This window comes from Nomascus leucogenys, chromosome 5 (assembly GCF_006542625.1).
Source record: "Nomascus leucogenys isolate Asia chromosome 5, Asia_NLE_v1, whole genome shotgun sequence".
NCBI classification, from domain to species: domain Eukaryota; kingdom Metazoa; phylum Chordata; class Mammalia; order Primates; family Hylobatidae; genus Nomascus; species Nomascus leucogenys.
The window spans coordinates 115,681,481-115,701,074 of NC_044385.1; positions in this window are offsets into that span (position 1 = coordinate 115,681,481).

Consider the following 19,594-nt stretch of genomic DNA (forward strand, 5'->3'; position numbering starts at 1 on the left):
ACATATATATAATACTGTGTGAATGGAGACATGTTTTTCCACTATCAATGCATGTAAGAAATTATACATGAATATATTACATCATATTACATCTTCTTGTTTTTTCATAATATTTAGTTTTTCACTCATTTCAAATTCATTACACTAGCTGACAATTTTGATAGTTTTAAATGAATCGCAAAATTAAAATGTTTAAAAGTTTAAATACTTGCATGTAATGTAGAGAATTTTGCTAGGAAATTTTCAGAGTCTGGGAAAATATAACTATAGTTACAAAAAGTTTATATATTAATGTTAAAATTCTATTTTTTCTCTAAAGATTTTGTAAGATGGTACTAGTCTTTTTTTCTATTAAAATTAGTATTGGCTTTCATAGAAGTTCTTTCATGTGTATGAACAATAAAAAATTCTAGAAAATTAATAATAAGATTCATCAAAATTGCTTTTCACATAACTTTATCAGAATATATCTATTAAGTGAAGGGATGTATATAAATATTATAGCAATACTACCCTTACATCGGTGTTTATGTTACAGCTACACAAGTATATGTCACAGTAATAACTGTGAGAAAACATTTTAAATGATCTATTTTCAAGACATGATAAATCTAAGTACTGGCAGCCAGCCTGCAAATGTAGCAAACCGCACAGCTCATGTACCTAGAGGGTCACAATAAGTGAACAGAATGTAGAGGAGGGGTCAGCCCATAAAAGGGAAGAAATTTTCTTTATTGGGAAATTGAAACTTAAGTGGGGAAGGGGACCAGAGTACAACCTTATAAGGGGGATAATGAAACTTAGGTGACATCCCAGAAGATTGTAACCCCATAGTACTCAACCAATGAGGAACTGGGGGAGGGACTTGCATGCTAAGAGATAAATTACCAGTTGTGACTGTCCCAGGTGTGCCTTCCACCAGATACCCAATCTTGTAAGACAGTTATTAAAAAGTCTCACTTTCGCTGTTTGTGCCTCTAAGTCCATTCTTTGGGTTTGGACGTGTGAGTGTGTTTCTCACAAACCTGGGGGCCTGTCCGGGATCTCTGTGCCTGTGTAGAGTGGGACTCCAGCTGAGAAGGGAGACGCGTCCCACCCGATTTAGGTGGCCTACTCTGTCTGGGCAGTACCAGCTCCCCACAGAAGCCATAGATCACCTGGAGACTGTTATTCAGGAGACAGTGGAGGTGACACAGGGAGAAAAGCAGGCACCGTGGCAATGAAGGCAACCTCTTGCATCAGCCAAGGTAGGAAATTTGGACTGCAAGTACTGCCTTGGTGCTTGGGCATTTTCAGAGATCTCGGGGTATGCAAGAAAATTCCAGTAAGTGGGGGTTGAGTACACACGGGTGTGCAAGAAACCTCCAGTAAGAGGGGCTGAGTACACAGGGAAAAACTCAGACACAGAGACTGGCCGAAAATGGAAGACAGGAATTCTAGGTCTAGGGGACAAAAAGAAAGAGGGAGCCAAAGAGAGTCCCTCTGGCATTACCCTGGATAGTCCTTCGGGGAGAATGTTGAAGGTTTGGAAGGGGACAAGCCTCGAACCAGGGACAAGGAAAAGCAAAAGATGATCAAGTATTGCTGTTTTATCTGGCCCAAAGACTCCATTTGTAAGCCTTCGGTCTTTTGGTCTAAGTTTGGCTCAGATGAGGATTGGGCACGCCAAGCTTTAATTCTCTATGTGAATAACAAAACCCCATCCTCACAAGAAGACATAGGTTCTGCTCTCTGCTGGATCAAGGAATTAGCCCCCATGTTCCCCCTCAAAGAAGAAGGAAAGGAGAAACTGGGAAAGGGAGAAAGGAAACAGGGGAGGAAGAGAGAGTGAAATAGAAGAAGAAAATGAGTGAGAAAGAGACTGGAAATGACAGAGATCAAAGAGAGACGCAGAAGGTGAGACGGGGAGAAAAATACTATAAAAGGAAGAAAGAGTACAAGAGGAAGTGAGAGTACATGGAGAGTGTGGCAGAGATGGGGGAAGGTTCTAGAGGCTCAAGCAACAAGGAGGTGCAAGGAAAGGGTGCAGTGTGGCCACTGAGGAGGGACAGAGCCTGGGAACTGGGGGATGCAAGTGAAAAAGGGATGTGGAGGGGAGTTTAGGATCAAGCTGTTTGAGTAGTAATGGTTTGCCTACAGCAAAGACTAGATGGCTGTTTGTCAGGAGGCGGTAGAAACAATTTGGGTTATAGAAGGGTAAAAGAATAAGATGACCATTAAGATTTTGTTGTTGGGCCGGGCGTGGTAGCTCACACCTGTAATCCCAGCACTTTGGGAGGCCAAGTGGGCGGATCATGAGGTCAGATCAAGACCATCCTGGCCAACATGGTGAAACCTCATCTCTACTAAAAATACAAAAAGTATCTGGGTGTGGTGGCACATGCCTGTAGTCCCAGCTACTCAGGAGGCTGAGGCAGGAGAATCACTTGAACCCGGGAGGTGAAGGTTGCAGTGAGCCGAGATTGCGCCACTGCACTCCATTCTGGAGATAGAGAGAGACTCAAAATTAAAAAAGAAAAAAAAAAGGGTTTTGTTATTGATTTATTGAGAGGCTGTTATTGATTTACTGAGAGTCCAGCAGGGGCCTCTGTCAGTAAAGCTGCAAAAGGGCTGGTGGGGCTACATAAGGAAGAACAGAAAGAAACTGCAAAAGGTTGATGGATGGAATAAAACTGATTGAGGAATTCCTGAGAGAAGCTCACGTCTTTGTAAGGAGAGAGAAAGAGAAGTAGAAACAAAAAGCGAAAATCATGGTTTCCACTGTGGAAGAGGTAGTCAGAAAAAGGTTAGATCAAGACACCCCTGGTAGGAGACAAGGGACTGATGGATTTTGACACAGAGAAAGATGGGAGATGGAGGGAAAATTTCCTAAGACCATGAGTGTGTTTGAAATACTTGTTTCTCGGTGCTGTAAAGAAATAGCACTTGAACATAAATTTAATTCATTTAGTAAGGCCATTTTTACTTCCTGAAGAAAGGGTACACTAGCCAGCAGTTTTGCCACGAGAGTACACTGAACAAAAGAGACAGGGTCGTTTATAATCTGATGCATCCGCCTTACTGCTGTGTCCGGTTTCCATTGGCTGGAACGGGACCTCACATTCTGTATTTGTCCCAACTGGCTAGCAACTTAGAACTTTTTAAAAGAGGAAAAGGTAGAGGAGAACAAAGGAAGGAGGAAGTAACTTGTGGAATGCTGAGAAAGGTAAAAACACTTTTAAACAAGGAAGAGGAACAGGCTATGACCTAATGCTTGCTTGGACCAGTATAAGCATGCCAGGGCAAATATTTAGGCTAAATTGTGGGAGCTAAGAACATAAAGTACATTGATTTCTTTATTATGGCTAGCAGATATTTAAGAATGTTAGCACAGGTCTTTGAATAAATTTTGCTTCTAAGAGAAGTTACTATTTATTCGTAATTAAACGGGGAGGAAAGTCTTTGAAGAGGAACCTCTACTTTACTTTTTATAAGTGGATGTTACCAGTGTGGAAAGTGAGGGCATTTTAAGAGAGAATGTCCCGAATGGAACAAAAGAAGAAAAGGTGATCCCCCTCATGACCCTTAATAAAGACTAGGGGGGTTCAGGGGTTCCTTCTGAGTAGGTCCCACCAGGAACTCTTGATAAATTTGAAGGTAGGACCAGAGAAGAAGTGACATATTTGGTTAATACTGGGGAGGCTCGCTCTTCCCTAATTCACCAACCAAGGGGTACAGAACACTTTAGGAAAAATTGACAGTATGAGAGGTAAAAGAGGAGGGATTTCCAGTTCTGATATTCAAGACAATGTTACTTAGATTGGGACGAAAACAAATTGACAGGCCATTCTTATATGTTCATGAAGCAGGAACTAACCTCCTAGGTAGAGACTGAGTGTGAGATTGGGTTTAGGATAAGGAATAGAGGAAGGACAAATAAAAGGAAAGATGAGCCTCCTAACAGAGGAGGAGGAAAGAAAAAATTAATCCCCCTGTGTGGGCTGGGGAAGGCAACAGAAGAGGGTTAAAAATCACACCCTTATAGAATGAACTAAAGCAACCAGTAAAAGTAGTTTGCAGAAAACAATATCCCATTTCCATTGAAGGGAGAAAAGATTTCCAACCAGTAATAGAGGGTTTGATGTCTAAAACACCAAAAGCAATGGCAACAAAAGCCAAAATTGACGAATGAGATCTAATTAAACTAAAGAGCTTCTGCACAGCAAAAGAAACTACCATCAGAGTGAACAGGCAACCTACAAAATGGGAGAAAATTTTCGCAACCTATTCATCTGACAAAGGGCTAATATCCAGAATCTACAATGAACTCAAACAAATTTACAAGAAAAAAACAAACAACCCCATCAAAAAGTGGGCAAAGGACATGAACAGACACTTCTCAAAGAAGACATTTATGCAGCCAAAAAACACATGAAAAAATGCTCATCATCACTGGCCATCAGAGAAATGCAAATCAAAACCACAATGAGATACCATCTCACACCAGTTAGAATGGCCATCATTAAAAAGTCAGGAAACAACAGGTGCTGGAGAGGATATGGAGAAATAGGAACACTTTTACACTGTTGGTGGGGCTGTAAACTAGTTCAACCATTATGGAAGTCAGTGTGGCGATTCCTCCGGGATCTAGAACTAGAAATACCATTTGACCCAGCCATCCCATTACTGGGTATATACCCAAAGGACTATAAATCATGCTGCTATAAAGACACATGCACACATACGTTTATTGCGGCACTATTCACAATAGCAAAGACTTGGAACCAACCCAAATGTCCAACAACGATAGACTGGATTAAGAAAATGTGGCACATATACACCATGGAATACTATGCAGCCATAAACAATGATGAGTTCATGTCCTTTGTAGGGACATGGATGAAACTGGAAACCATCATTCTCAGTAAACTATCGCAAGGACACAAAACCAAACACCGCATGTTCTCACTCATAGGTGGGAAATGAACAATGAGAACACATGGACACAGGAAGGGGAACATCACACTCTGGGGACTGTTGTGGGGTAGGGGGAGGGGGAGGGATAGCATTAGGAGATACACCTAATGCTAAATGACGAGTTAATGGGTGCAGCACACCAACATGGCACATGGATACATATGTAACAAACCTGCACATTGTGCACATGTACCCTAAAACCTAAAGTACAATAAAAAAAAAAATGGACTATTAGAACCTTGCATGTCACCATACAGCCCTCCTTTGTGTTGCTTATCTGGAAGGCAGAGTTTCTGTGTCTGTTCCCAGACATCTTCTTGCAGCTGCAGGCATCCGCCCAAGTCCTCTTTAAGCTTCCCTATATTAGTGTGCCTAAAGGGAAAGGAATGTGTTTATTAAGGCCTTACTTTTACTGGGGCACATCTTATGAGTGTGAAGTTGGTGATTACCCAGGAGTCTTTCTCACACCCCTCCTTCTGTGCTTAAGCTGTTTATCTGTGATTTACAGCCTGGACTTTCAGGCTGTCCTTTGTTAGAAGAGAAGTGATTTCTTTGAACTGCACGAAGTTAGAAAGGAAGCTACCTCAAGGGTGTTAAGGGAAATTATGGAAGGTTTACAAATTAGATGGGATTATCACACCCCTTGGTATCCTCCTTCCTCTGGAAAGGTAGAAGGAATAAATCAACTCTCATAAAGCGTATCACCAATCTAATCTTAGAAACTAAGATGCCTTGAACCAAATGTCTCCCGATAGCACTCCTTAGCATTAGGACAGCCCCAAGAAAAGACTTGGGATTGTCCTTCTGTGGGTTATTATATGGACTCCCATATTTTGGCAGGGCTACAGATCTTCTTACTATGGAAACCAAGAACAAATTCTTAAGAAATTGTATACTGACCATATCCTCCACCCTGTCATCCCTCAGGCTAACAGGACTTCTGACTCAAACTCCACCTCCAGAGTTCGGGTTCAGCACTTGCAGCCCAGCGACTTGGTGCTGATTAAGACTTGGGAAGAAGACAAGCTCCACGCAAACTGGGAAGATCCCTATCAAGCGCTCCTGACCACTGAGACAGCCGTGTGAACAGCTGAACGGGGGTGAGCTCAGTATACTTGAGTCAAGGGACTGGGAAGAGAAACCCTGGAAAGGAGGGGAAAAGACCAGTGGAAAGTGCACGGGTCACCTGAGGAACCCTTGAAGTTAACTCTGAGAAAAATCTACAAAGAAAACATGGGCTGGCCCCATTTCTGGAAGTTAATATGGTTGGGATGGGCTACTATACAAAGAGCAGAAGGTCAGAATGGAAACTGGCAGGGGACTCCTCCCTACCCAATCAGGTTGGTGATTAATGTGACCAAGATGGTAGCACACCAGATTGTAAGATTTGGTGCCGCCCAGGCACGGTGGCTCACGACTGGAATCCCAGCAATTTGGGAGGCCAAGGCAGGCAGATCATGAGGCCCAGAGATCGAAACCATCCTGACTAACACGGTGAAACCCCGTCTCTACTAAAAATGCAAAAAATTAGCCAGATGTGGTGGCACATGCATGTAGTCCCAGCTACTTGGGAGGCTGAGGCAGGAGAATCGCTTGAACCCAGGAGGCGGAGGTTTCAGTGAGCTGCGATCACGCCACTGCACTCCAGCCTGGGCAACAGAGCACGACTCTGTCTCAAGATAAAAAAAAAAAAAAAAAAAAAAGATTTGATGCCTTCCAGGTTTTACCTTCTGGGAATGTAGAAAATCAGAGACAGCTCTCACAGGCAGATAAATATTTTTGCCCCGAGCCAAATGCAGGTTACAGCAAGGGCATCACCCTGCTCCAGATGGAATGATGTATGGGGAACTACCCAGTTTAAGGCCTGGACAGTAAACATGGAGTGGGTAACTCTGAGCTGGAGACCCTTGAAGAATAAACTACTTGTGTCCAAGCATTCCCTGCCAAATAACTGCCACAATTTAGAGTGCAATCCTATACTCATCACCATTGACAATCCACCCATTCCAGACCAAGAACCAAAAGTAGCATCTCGGGTATATGGGTTAGGGGCAGACATCACAGGAAAAGACCCTCTAGGGTGATTTGTTCTCAAACTAATCAAGAACTCAGCCTCCCATTTGCCTGGGACTACTGCAACCCCAGGCCCTAATAAACACTTAATCTACCAAATAATAACCCTAAAAGGGTAAAAATAATTGAGATAAAGGATTTAAGGCAAACCTTAGAAATTGAAACAAGGTATGGGGATGTGAATGCCTGGGTTGAATGGATCAAATTTTCAGTACAAGGTCTCAACAAGAGTATCTGCTACATGTGTGCTGCGGGACAACCTCAGGCAGAGGCGGTTCCATTTCCCCTAGGATGGAATCCCGATCCTAAAGGAACGCACTGCATGGTGGCTCTATACCAGAACAAGGATGAATGGGGAATGGGGAAATGAGACCTGTAAGAGTCTGTCATTGTTCTTTCTGCATTGCAAAGTCTGGATCCCAGAACAATTCTTTCGTTCTCTATAGGGACTATGAACCACTCCTCCTGCCTCTCTAGGCAGGGGGCAGAGTTCAATCAGCCCATGGGAGAACTCTCAACTCGTACCCACATCTGAAACATCACTGGTGAGTCAAGCAATGGCAATTACAAGCTCTCCATATACCCCAGGCTGATGTCTGGTGGTACCGTGGGAAAGGGAGCCTCTGTAACCTGTTACTGTCCAGTTGGACCGGGACTTGTCTTCAGTCCAATTGGCCATTCCCTTCACCCTGCCATTCCACAAGATACGTGAAAATACACATGGCCACTGAAACCAGAGAGATTTAATAAATTATTTTGATCCCAATCTATACGTTGACTCGATAGGAGTCCCTAGGTGGGTACCTAATGAATTTAAGGCCCGAAACCAAATAGCTGCTGGGTTTGATTCAGCAATCTTCTGGTGGTCAACTATTAATAAGGATGTGGATTGGATTAACTACATCTATTATAATCAACAGAGATTCATCAGTTATACTCTGGACACCCTCAAAGGGGTGGCTAGCCAGCTAGATGCCACCAGCCAAATGGCCTGGGAAAACAGGCTTGCACTAGACATAGTATCAGAAAAAGGAGGCCTATGTGTTATGCTGGGTGAGAAATGTTGTACTTTTATTCCCAACAATACTGCCCCAGATGGGACCAACAGAAAAGCTTTACGAGGACTGACAACTCTAGCCAATGAAATGACAGAAAATGCTGGAATTGATGACACATTTACGGGTTGGCAAGAAGGTTGGTTTGGAAAATGGAAAGGCATGGTAGCTTCAGTTCTTACATCTCTCATAATTGTGGCAGGAGTCTTAACAGCAGTGGGATGTTATATTATCCCTTGTGTGAGGAGACTAGCACAGAGATTAATTGAAATAGCTATTAATAAACAAACACCCATGAGTTACTGGCAGAATAACCTGCTAGCATTTGAAATCAAATTAAACTCAGTCTCCTGTGAGGAAGAAAGTAAAAAACTTCTAGAGCAATTCGAGGACCAAAAGAGTTTAGATGAAAATAAGACCAAAGGAAGTAAATAGAAAACAGGAGGGAATTTGTGAGAAAACATTTTAAAAGATCCACTTCAAGGCATGGTAAATTTAAGTACTGGCAGCCAGCCTGCAAATGGTAACAAACTACACGGCTCATGCACCTAGGTCACAGTAAGTGAACAGAAGGTAGAGGAGGGGTCAGCTCATAAAAGGGAAGAAAGTTTCATCATTGGGAAATCGAAACTTAAGCAGAGAAGTGGACCTGGGTATAACCTTCTAAGGGGGATAGTGAAACTCAGGCAACGTCTGGGAAGATTGTAACCCCATAGTACTCGATCAATGAGGAACTCGGGGAGGGACTTGTGTGCTAGGAGGTATACTACCCGTCGTGACTGCCCTGGGTGTGCCCGCCCACCAGACACTGCTTTTGCAATACCATTATTAAAAAGTCTCACTTTTGCTGTTCTTTGTGCCTTTAAGTCCATTCTTGGTGTTTGAACGGGTAATTATGTTTCTCATATAACTAAAATGGCTATAATTTTAGACTTATAGTATCTCAGCTCTCTAAGGAAATAGAATTTACCCTCATCAGTTTACCAATGAGAGAAAAAATAGATAAAAATAATTTCCGTAGAAAAAAATAGCTTGCTTTCAAAGTCACTTGGAGAGATTAAATTGATGTTATAGATACAGATAAGTAGACGATAGGTAGACTTATCTTATAAAATCTACGTCTTTTTTATTCTTTTTGTATGTTATATGAGGATAAACTGAATTATTTCAACTAGTTAAATTTGATTTAAGGGGCAATAAAAATCTACTTAATGAATCTACTTGTATTATTTAGAAAATATCCCTCTGATATAATGCTGTAAGAAAAAATGCAGTTAAGGTGCTGGTTCATTTTGATACATGTCCCTGGTAATTCTTTAGAAAAGGATACAAAGAACAGCTAAGTAGCATTATGTATTTTATTTACCTATTAATTTCTATCACTTTGTTTTATATATATCCATTCATTATGGTATATTAGAAAATGTCAAAATAAACACTGTAAATATCTCAGTGTATACTTTTTATAAAATTACACATTTGAGATTTGACAGATGAGAACAATACTATAAATCATACAACTTCCATCTTTGATATTGTTATATTCTGTCAGTCTTAAAGGTGAATAATAATAATACATTCTGTTGATGTTTTCACGCTAAATTACTTTCAGCATACCCCTAAGTATTTACAAATGTTACATTATGAAACTATTTTATATTTAAAACTTCTAGGTTTAAAGCATCAATTTTGCTTTAACATAAGCGATTTTCTTCTATTTTGTCAGAAAGAAAATTTAACAGAATGATATGCCTTATAAATTCAAAATTTTTTCATTGAATTCAAATGAAGCTTCTTCCACAATCTGAAATTTGAATTCTTTAATACATTTTATTGCGTTACTTGCAAAATATCCTTGGCTTAAGAAAAACCTACTGAATGTTTAGTCCATAAACAAGCAAGTGTATATTTTAATATTTAAAACTAACTTATGTATTAATCATAAAATGAGGACAGAGGTGCAGTTTAATTACATGCTTGAAAAAATACTGATCATTTAGCTCAAGAAAATTTACTTTTAAATTGTATTTTTCTTTATGCAATTCAAATAAATGATCCTCTTAAATTCAACAAAAACATTTATATATATTCTTAAAATCTACATTAAGAAAACAAGAAATCATTCCTATTTGATTCCGCAGCTATTGAACTGTAAAGTACAAATAACAAACTTCTTATTACACTTGAGTTTGTTTTGGAGAACTACTAAAATGTAGTGGAGTGAAGAGTATTGGTAAGGGAATAATGTGTAACTACCAAATGTAGCATAGAATATTTAGGCTGTAAATAGAGGAATATAAATGATAGGTTATCATGGTTCTATTCAATTTATTCTTATCTCAAGAAAACTTGGTGTATAATTCCAAACTCTATAAATTTACACAATTTATTACCTATGGTTTTAGTCCAGAAAACAGACTACATTCTCTTAAATTATGAGAAATTTTGTCCAAGAAGTGTTAAGTATAGAGTACTGGTTTTTTACAGTTAGATGAACTAAATAAAGATTTATTTTTATGTGTACTTTGCCTGAGGCTAAAAACTATGACTGGATGAAACAGTTACTTTCCTAGTGTAAAATTTTATTGCTCTGATTAACATTCTTTCTTCTTTTTATCATAAAGGCATAAGAGAAGGGGCATTTATTATGCACCAAATCTTTTCCAGATACTGTGCTAGATATTTTTATAAAACCTTCTCAATTCTTATTAATAGAAACCATCAATCATTACATAAGTATTGTATGTTCATTTCTATTTATTTTGCTCAATATAATATAGCTAACAGGAAACATAGTAGCTTCACATATTTACTACTTAATATATATTCTGTCTAATATAACTGAGTATGTTTTGGAAGATATTGATACAATGTAGAAAAAAATATAAACATTGTAGAAAATAAGTCTGCATAGAGTAAATTAATAAAAAGTATAACAAAATTTTAATGTATTATTACTAAAGAATCATAAATGCAATAGGCAAAATATAAAAAGTCCTAAAATCAAGTAGAATCACTGCTATCAACTTTGTCATAAACTTCACACTTTACTTTGCTCACAGGAAGTCATTTTTAACACCTGGCGTTGCTTTTTAAAATTTGTATTGTTTGACAGATCTTTTTGAATAATAGATTCTAGCCCTAGGTATACTCTTACTTTTAATTTAAATATAACGATAAAAGCATGAAATCCTTCTTTGTAGAAAATACTCTGCTGCTTTATTTTAGTTTTACATTATCATCAGAAGAACAAGCCATGACTGGCCTTGCAAAGTCTTCACTATAAAGGATCTCATCTAGAGATATGAACTTCACTTTAGGAGGAGAATAGCTCCCACAGAGTTTATAGATATGAGCCCCCTTTGATGTAAGCCAAGAACTTCTTTTTTTTTCTTTTTTTAATGAGCATATTAAAAATAGAGACATAGCATGTAATCAGCAGCCCACAAATTTCTACCAAATTTTTACTAATATAGTTAGGACAACTCAGAGAAATGCTCTCTCATGAAACACTTTAAAGAATGAGACTAGGCAGGCACAGTGGTTCATGCCTGTAATCCCAGCACTTTGGGAGTCCAGGGCGGGCTGATCACTGTGGTCAGGGCTTCAGAACCAGCCTGGCCAACATGATGAAACTCCGTCTCTACTAAAAATACAGAAAGTAGCTGCACATAGTAGGGCTCGCCTGTAATCCCAGCTCCTCAGGGGGCTGAGGCAGGAGAATTGCTTGAACCCATAAGGTGGAGGTTGCAGTGAATGCAGATTGTGCCAGTACACTCCAGCCTGGGTGACAGAGCAAGACTCTGTATGAAAAAAAAAAAAAAAAAAAAAAAAAAGAGAGTGAGACTAACAATAAATACAACTATTGCCATAATCTAAGGGCTTCCTGAGGTATAATCAGAAAGGCTTGAGCTATTATGAAAATTTAAAGTATTAGGTCACAAAATTTTGGCATTTGAAACATTACCCACTTTCTATCCAGAAAGTTCATTATAAAGAAATTTCAACACCAGTAAGGGGCTCAGTTCCTATGCCAGTCAGGGAACTCGAAAGGCAGTTCTTTCTTAAAATCATGCTGTCTGTTCAGTAGCCTGGTTCACCTCTCCCTCAATAGCTCTCCTTAGAAAACTGAGCTTTTTGTTTGAGGACCAATTCTAGAATATACAATAGTGTCTGTTACTTAGCTATGTAACATTAACATTCAGTCCATCCTTTGGTCTTTCATGATCTCATGCCTAATTCTCCAGAGGAAAAAAAGAAAAATTAACAACAAATTTGTTATATATATAATTTGTTGTAAATATATATATATAATTCATTATAAATATATGTATATATATAATTTGATATACATATATATATGTACAACACAGAACCAGGCAAAGAACTGCCCTTTACGGACACAAAAATATTGCAATTTTGGAACTGCTCATTTGGTGAATGGATGTTCTCTATTACATTGCAGTGAATGCACTGGACAGTAATGTGGCATCCAGGGAGCACATGTGTCAAAAGCAAATAGTAACACTACCATCAGTGTGCACATCACAATGGTAATAGCATCCCACTGGCCTTTTAGTGCTGATGAGTGACACCAGTCTTAGTGGTATGTTCACAGCAATTCTCAACAAAACATGACCACAGTTATCATAGTGGCTTGATGAAACACACACATAAGGGTTGTAATGCACTTTCATGGTGTTCTATGGGCAGCAAGAACTGGACAATCCGTACAAGTAGAGCTGAACGTACTGTTTTAGGAATCTGCTTAGGAGATTTTTGGGGAAAGTAGTTGAATGGTCCTGGGTGTTTTAAAATAGTGAGTAGAAAAAAGAGACTGAGAAATACCATTCACCACCCTTTATGTGAGCTATCCTTCTCTTTTCTTTCAACCTATTGTGCTGGTGAAGCAGGAAAACATGCTATCGGTAGAAATATAAATTTAAGAACACAGAGATCCTAGTGTGTGCAACTGGACATTGCTGCATTATAATTCACCCGAGAGAGAGAGAGAGATGGCTGTCTCCTGCATAATTTCCAGAGGCTGATTCAGGTGATGAGCAAATACGCCTTGGCTATGAATTTGATTTATTGAATATAACTAATAAATAAAGACTTAGAGGAAAAAGAGTGCCATGTGGTGATGGCTATCTTGGTCATTGCAGCTTGTCTATGTGCTTCTTGTACAGTATGTTAATGTGTGAATTGTCTTCCTTCCCCCTCCTTCCTTGACATCTAAGAGGAGCTTTTACTTTGCTTGCTTTGAGGTGAGAAAGATGTTCAACATTTTGTGATAAAAATTTATGAGACCGAAAAGATGGAGACAGAATCTGCGTTTGGGGAAGTGAGGAGGGTATAGGTGGGGCTAGCTTTATGACAAAGAAGATAAGGGGGAGCCTTTGAGTGAGAGGAGCTAAGAGAAGCCCTAGCAAGATATGCAAACAAGTTTCAAGACTTTATGTGAGAGTGAGGTTTGAGGAGCTAGCTATTAAGGGTTAAACGATTTGGGAAGGTGGGGAAAAGACCTTCGCAAGTAATTGCTGTAAATTACCAAATTTATCACTTGCTTTTGGTTGCTATACTAACACTCTCAAAAGACTGATTCTGTTCAGGCCCGTTACTCTATTTAATTGAGTTACCTGACCATCCAATGTTGCAGCACAGTCTAGGTCCAGGGTCTATAGCTGGCAGAGGGGAGATTTGATGCAATTATATTTCCAACTACTGGGAAAAGGAGAGAACTTCGCATATTTTAAGTGTGAAATTTTTCTGAATAAAAATATTTCAACAATTTTTAAAATATACTTTCAAAAATACCATAAATCTTCATGCTGGTCATCCATGTACTCTAAATTTCCACGTGCTATTCTATGAGTCAGAGGAACAACAGTGACCATTAGGCAGGGCTAGACTCAATGCAATTGGGGCATTACTAGGGCGAATGTCTAGGCAAGGGACTTCAGCTCTGAGGAACCAAAGGGTAGTCCTGGGGTCAAGTTGCTCAGTCTCCTACAGGTGTGGGAGATGTGATGGACACAAGGGCAATCCATGGAATCCCCATTTGCATAATAATACATGATTGGCCGCTCTCACCTCTCACCCTGGCTTCAGTGGTTTTTGTTCCCAGAGGGAAGAATTGTCTGAAGAGGATGAGTGATCACCTTCCAGGTGGAGGTGAGAACGCCAGAGCCAGTCCCCTAGAGAAGGGACTCATTAGTCTGATGACAGCCTACACAAGATCAAGTGAAACCACATGTCCACACACAACTCCTCCATAGTTAGAGCATACTGGTAACATCACCACAATACAGAGAGAAGTGTGGTCACAACAGGGGAAGGTCAAGCAGCCAACTTCATTCAAACATTTTTAATTGACAAATAAAAACTGTATATAGTTATACAATTGTACAACATGATGTTTTGAAATATGTAACATGTGCATAATTTCATATACCTTGTTTGTGGTGAGAACACTTATTTACTTTGTTAGCAATTTTGAAGTACACAATATATTGCTATTAACTATAGTTTCCATGATTACAACCATCTTTTCAACTAACAATCTTCCTTTCTCAATAGTGATGAGCCCAGAAAGGACCCAATCAGATGCCAAGGAAAACTTAAAGCACAAAAGGAAAAAAAAATGGCCATACTAGAAATTGAATCTCAGAGGAAATATGAAAATATGCAAATGCAAAGCTCTATATACAAGTATCCCCAGAGATACTCAATTTTTAAGAAGATGAGTCAGACAATAAGAAATAAGACTTGTAAATAGATACCATATTGCTCTAAATAATTATTAATAATTAATAATTATTATTAAATAATAACTAATAATATTGTTATTGTTATTGTTATTACTAAATAGAATAATGTAGAGATAGAATTGAAATCTACATATCATGGAATAATAGGCAAAAATATAAAATATGTTAGAATACTATAAAACACGAAGGATCAATACAGAAGATTAATTTACATTTAAAATGCATTTCAAATAGAGGTGGCGCACATCAGCACATTAATTCACACCTTTTCGTTTTCATTTTTTTCAGGGAAGGGGTCTCATTATGTTGCCCAGGCTGGACTCATTGACTCAAATGTCTGGGCTCAAGGGATCCTCCTGCCTCAGCATCTCACGTAGCTACGACTACAGGTGCCTGTCACCCATCCAGCTCAATCACACATCAGACCATTAAAAATAAGGATACTAGTCTCAAAGCTAAATTTTATTGTTGCCAAAATTTTCAACATCAGTTCTAAAAACCTAGAGGAATATAGATGAGCATTTCAAAAATTCTGTTCAGCTAATTCTGTCCAGTGAATTAATGAATAAATACTATATTGATACTTTAAGTGAATTTAGGTACTCTATCCTTTAAGCAATGAAATCTATTTTATACATAGTGAATAGTCATTTTAAAAAATCTATAATGTTATTTTGTCATTGATAACTAATATCATGCAAAAAAGCTAGTTTTATAAATGTAAAATCTGCATTCATGGTGGGGCGGAATGTAAGCTTACTGGAAAAAAGCCCAAAATGAAGGAAATTATGTGCTATGAGACTGAAGAAACAATGGATCTCACCCAGCAGGGCTTTTAAAATAAATGTTGAGATCACATTTTACAACAGACTGGTACAATCAATCTAATAATCACTGTTTAACAATTAGCAGAATTAAGAGATTTTATGACATAAGAGATGTAGTAAAGAAAGACACTTTTTGATTGACAACAGAAATAAACATTTTAGAAAAATATATAGTCATGTAACTTATGGTCCAAATATGAATTAAACTAGAAGGTAACATGACTTTATTCAGTTAATGTAGTATTCAAAAAGTGATTCCAATTAGTCTTGGGTGTTGGACCAACTTCCTTCAAAGGAGTAAGTTTTAGAGAAAGTATATTTCATATCCTATACAAATTCAATAATATTCTTGTTCAAAAGTTTATATTTACATCACTGTATTATAATAGAAAGTGTTTATGAAATTTTATTTTTCAGAGTCAATCAAAAACAGCATGAAATAATTATAGCTATATAAAGAAAGGTAAATGTTATAAATGTTGACATGGTAAAAGAATGTAGTCATCAAGCTGAGAGGAAGAGGGGAGGAAATGCGTTTTAGAATTTCATCTAATGAGCAAAGATATATTATCTAAATCTGGTGGATCAAGATTACATTTGAACATAGTATTCAGATTTATAAGAGTGAAAAAAGTAAATAAAAACCAAAGATAAATCTAAAAAAAAAAAAAAAGGGAATGGGAAGGTAGAAAGACAAGATTGTGCAAGTTACACACCTGTCTTCTCTCTCACAGCAGAGAGTAAAACAATAGGGTTTATGTTGATAAATAAAATACATAAATGATAAATGTATACAAACATACTACTTACAGTTACAGAGGTGACCATTAGAAGAAGTGAGAATAGAAATTGTCAAATCCAAGGAATGGAATAGGAGATTAGAAGAGGTTTTTTCAGTATTTTTTAATGCTTATATCAATTGCTGAACTTACAAATGAAAATAGGGAAGACAAGTATGAATCTAATCATAGATCCATAAGTAACTAAAATGAATAAATACTATATTGATACTTTAAGTGAATTTAGGTACTCTATCCTTTAAGCAACGAAATCTATTTTATAGATAGTGAATAGTCATTTTAAAAAACCTACAATGTTATTTTGTCATTGATGACTAACTAAATCACTAGCTAATCACTAGCTACTGAAAGTTGCCATATAGGGTTAAATGGAAAATTGCATACTTCTTTAGACTAGAATTACATTTGTGAAAATATAGAACCATGTCGGACAAAGGTCCACAGAAGTGTGCATGGGAGAGTTAAACAGCTATACCGAGGTGGCTACAGTCAGCAGGGGTGTTTGATTCTGGGACAAAGCAATTATACACGGAATAAATGTTTGCTGTATCTTGGGAAATACTTTCTAGGTATGAATCAGTCTAGAAGTTGCTTTCTGTCTGACAAAACTAGGTCAATCTTTATCACTCTGCTCCTAGCTTTGGAGCACAAAGATGAAATTGTTCCTTTGTGGTCAAAGGCAGTTGTGACAGTCATAATTTTATCAAATTTGGAAGAGAAAAACATTCCTCTTTAAATTTCCAGATGGGATGAGATTGTGGAGCAGATAATAGAGGGAAAAAAGTATATAAACAGAACTCTAGAAATTCAGATAGTGAAGAACCCATATATAGCACCAGAGATTCTTGTAACTATAAGCAAATAAATTGAGAAATCTTGGTAAAAAATAATAAACTTTCAAAAGGAAGTGATTTCTGATAAAGACATTGTTTTGAGGCAAATACGTGCTTCAAAATTTGGAATTAGGAAACAAAAGAGAAATATAAACATCAGCTGCAAATAGAACTGCGATGTGTCCTTTGATCACATTTAGAATTCCCAAGTGAGGCCCAAAGAGTTAACATAAGAATCACATTGCAATTAGACCTGGATATTAATTTCAGGCATAAATGGAAGTTTATAAATATATGCATATATATGTGTGTGTAAGAGAGTCTGCCTGTGTATGTATTCTGATACTAAATTATATCTTTTTCATTGCTTAGTGTTGATGTCGTCACTCTTAAATGATTTCTACATACATATTCGATTTTATGAAAGTGAATTTCAAGTGAGTGAAATATATATTTTTATGGGTATAGAGAGTAAGAAAATAATTTAAATTGATATTTTAAGTGGATTCTATATATGAAGGTGTGCAGCAGCTTTTTTATTATTATTATACTTTAAGTTCTGTGCAGAACGTGCAGGTTTGTTACATAGGTATTCACGTGCCATGGTGGTTTGTTGCACTCATCAACCCGTCATCTACATTATGTATTTCTCCTAGTGCTATCCCTCCCCTAGCCCCCACCCCCTGACAGGCCCAGGTGCATGATGTTCTCCTCTGTGTACATGTGTTCTCGTTGTCCAACTCCCACTTATCAGTGAGAACATGGTGGTGTTTGGTTTTCTGTTCCTGTGTTAGTTTGCTGAGAATGATGGTTTCCAGCTTCATCCATGTCCCTGCAAAGGACATGAACTCATCCTTTTTTATGGCTGCATAGTATTCCATCGTGTATACATGCCACATTTTCTTTATCCAGTCTATCATTGTGAACAGTGCTGCAATAAACATATGTGTGCATGTGTCTTTATAGTAGAATGATATATAATCATTTGGGTATACACCCAGTAATGGGATTGCTGGGTCAAATGGTATTTCTAGTTCTAGATCCTTGAGGAATTGCCACACTGTCTTCCACAATGGTTGAACTAATTTACATTCCCACCAACAGTGTAAAAGCGTTCCTATTTCTCCACATCCTCTCCAGTATCTGTTGTTTCCTGCCTTTTTAATGATCGTCATTCTAACTGGCGTGAGATGGTATCTTATTGTGGTTTTGATTTGCATTTCTCTAATGACCAGTGATGATGAGCTTTTTATCATATGTTTCTTGTCTGCATCAATGTCTTCTTTTGAGAAGTGCAGCAGCTTTTTCAGAATGGTGTCTGCGACAGGTAGAATAATATCCTCTAAAGATGTCAACATTTAATCCCCCAAACCTGAGAATATGTTACTTCAAATAACAAAAGGAATCTTGCACATAAAATTGAGGTACCATACCTTAAAATAGGCAAAATATTCTGGGTTATCCAGATGGACCTAAAGAGGTCCAATTCAGGCTTTTCCAAGTAGAAGAGGAAGACAGTAGCGTGGGGCAGAAGATGTGAGAGAAGAGACAGGAAAGATTCAAAGCATGAGAGAGATCCAGCCTTCTGGGGCTGGTTCCGAAGATGGAGCAAAGGGCCGAGAGCTGAGAAGGGTGGGCAGCCTCTAAAATTTGAGAGCAAACCTCAGCCAACAGTGAGCAAGGAAACAGAGACTTCAGTCCTGTAGTTGCAAGGAACTGAATTCTTCCAAAAATGCAGATAAGAAAACAAAAACAAAAAGCAGATGCTCCCCTACAGCTACCAGAAAGTAACTTTACATTGCCAGCACCTAAATGTTAGTCCAGTAATACCTGTGCTGGGATTCCGAAATACAGAACTATAAGATAACAAATTTGTGTTATGTTAAGGTGTTTAAAATTTGTGATAATTTCTCATGACATTAATAGAAAACTAATAATCTCCAAACCATTAATTTACTATAATTATATTCCTTATTATTTGCTCACTCTAGGCTGATGATGTGAGCAGCACCAGCAAGGGACTTCCATATAAGTTGTATCTTTACAAAATTCTGTGTTTGGATGTTATTATGTCCATTTTACAGATAAGAAAACAAATCTAGAGAGGAAAAGTAACTTTCTAAAAGCAACACAACTAGTGAACTCTATGACTAGTACTCAAAAATAGGGCTTGAAATCAGATTGTTTGAAATCACTGTGACATATTTATATATTTATGTGCATATATGCCCACACATACCTACATATACCTACTGCATCTCCATAAATGCATTTTAAAAT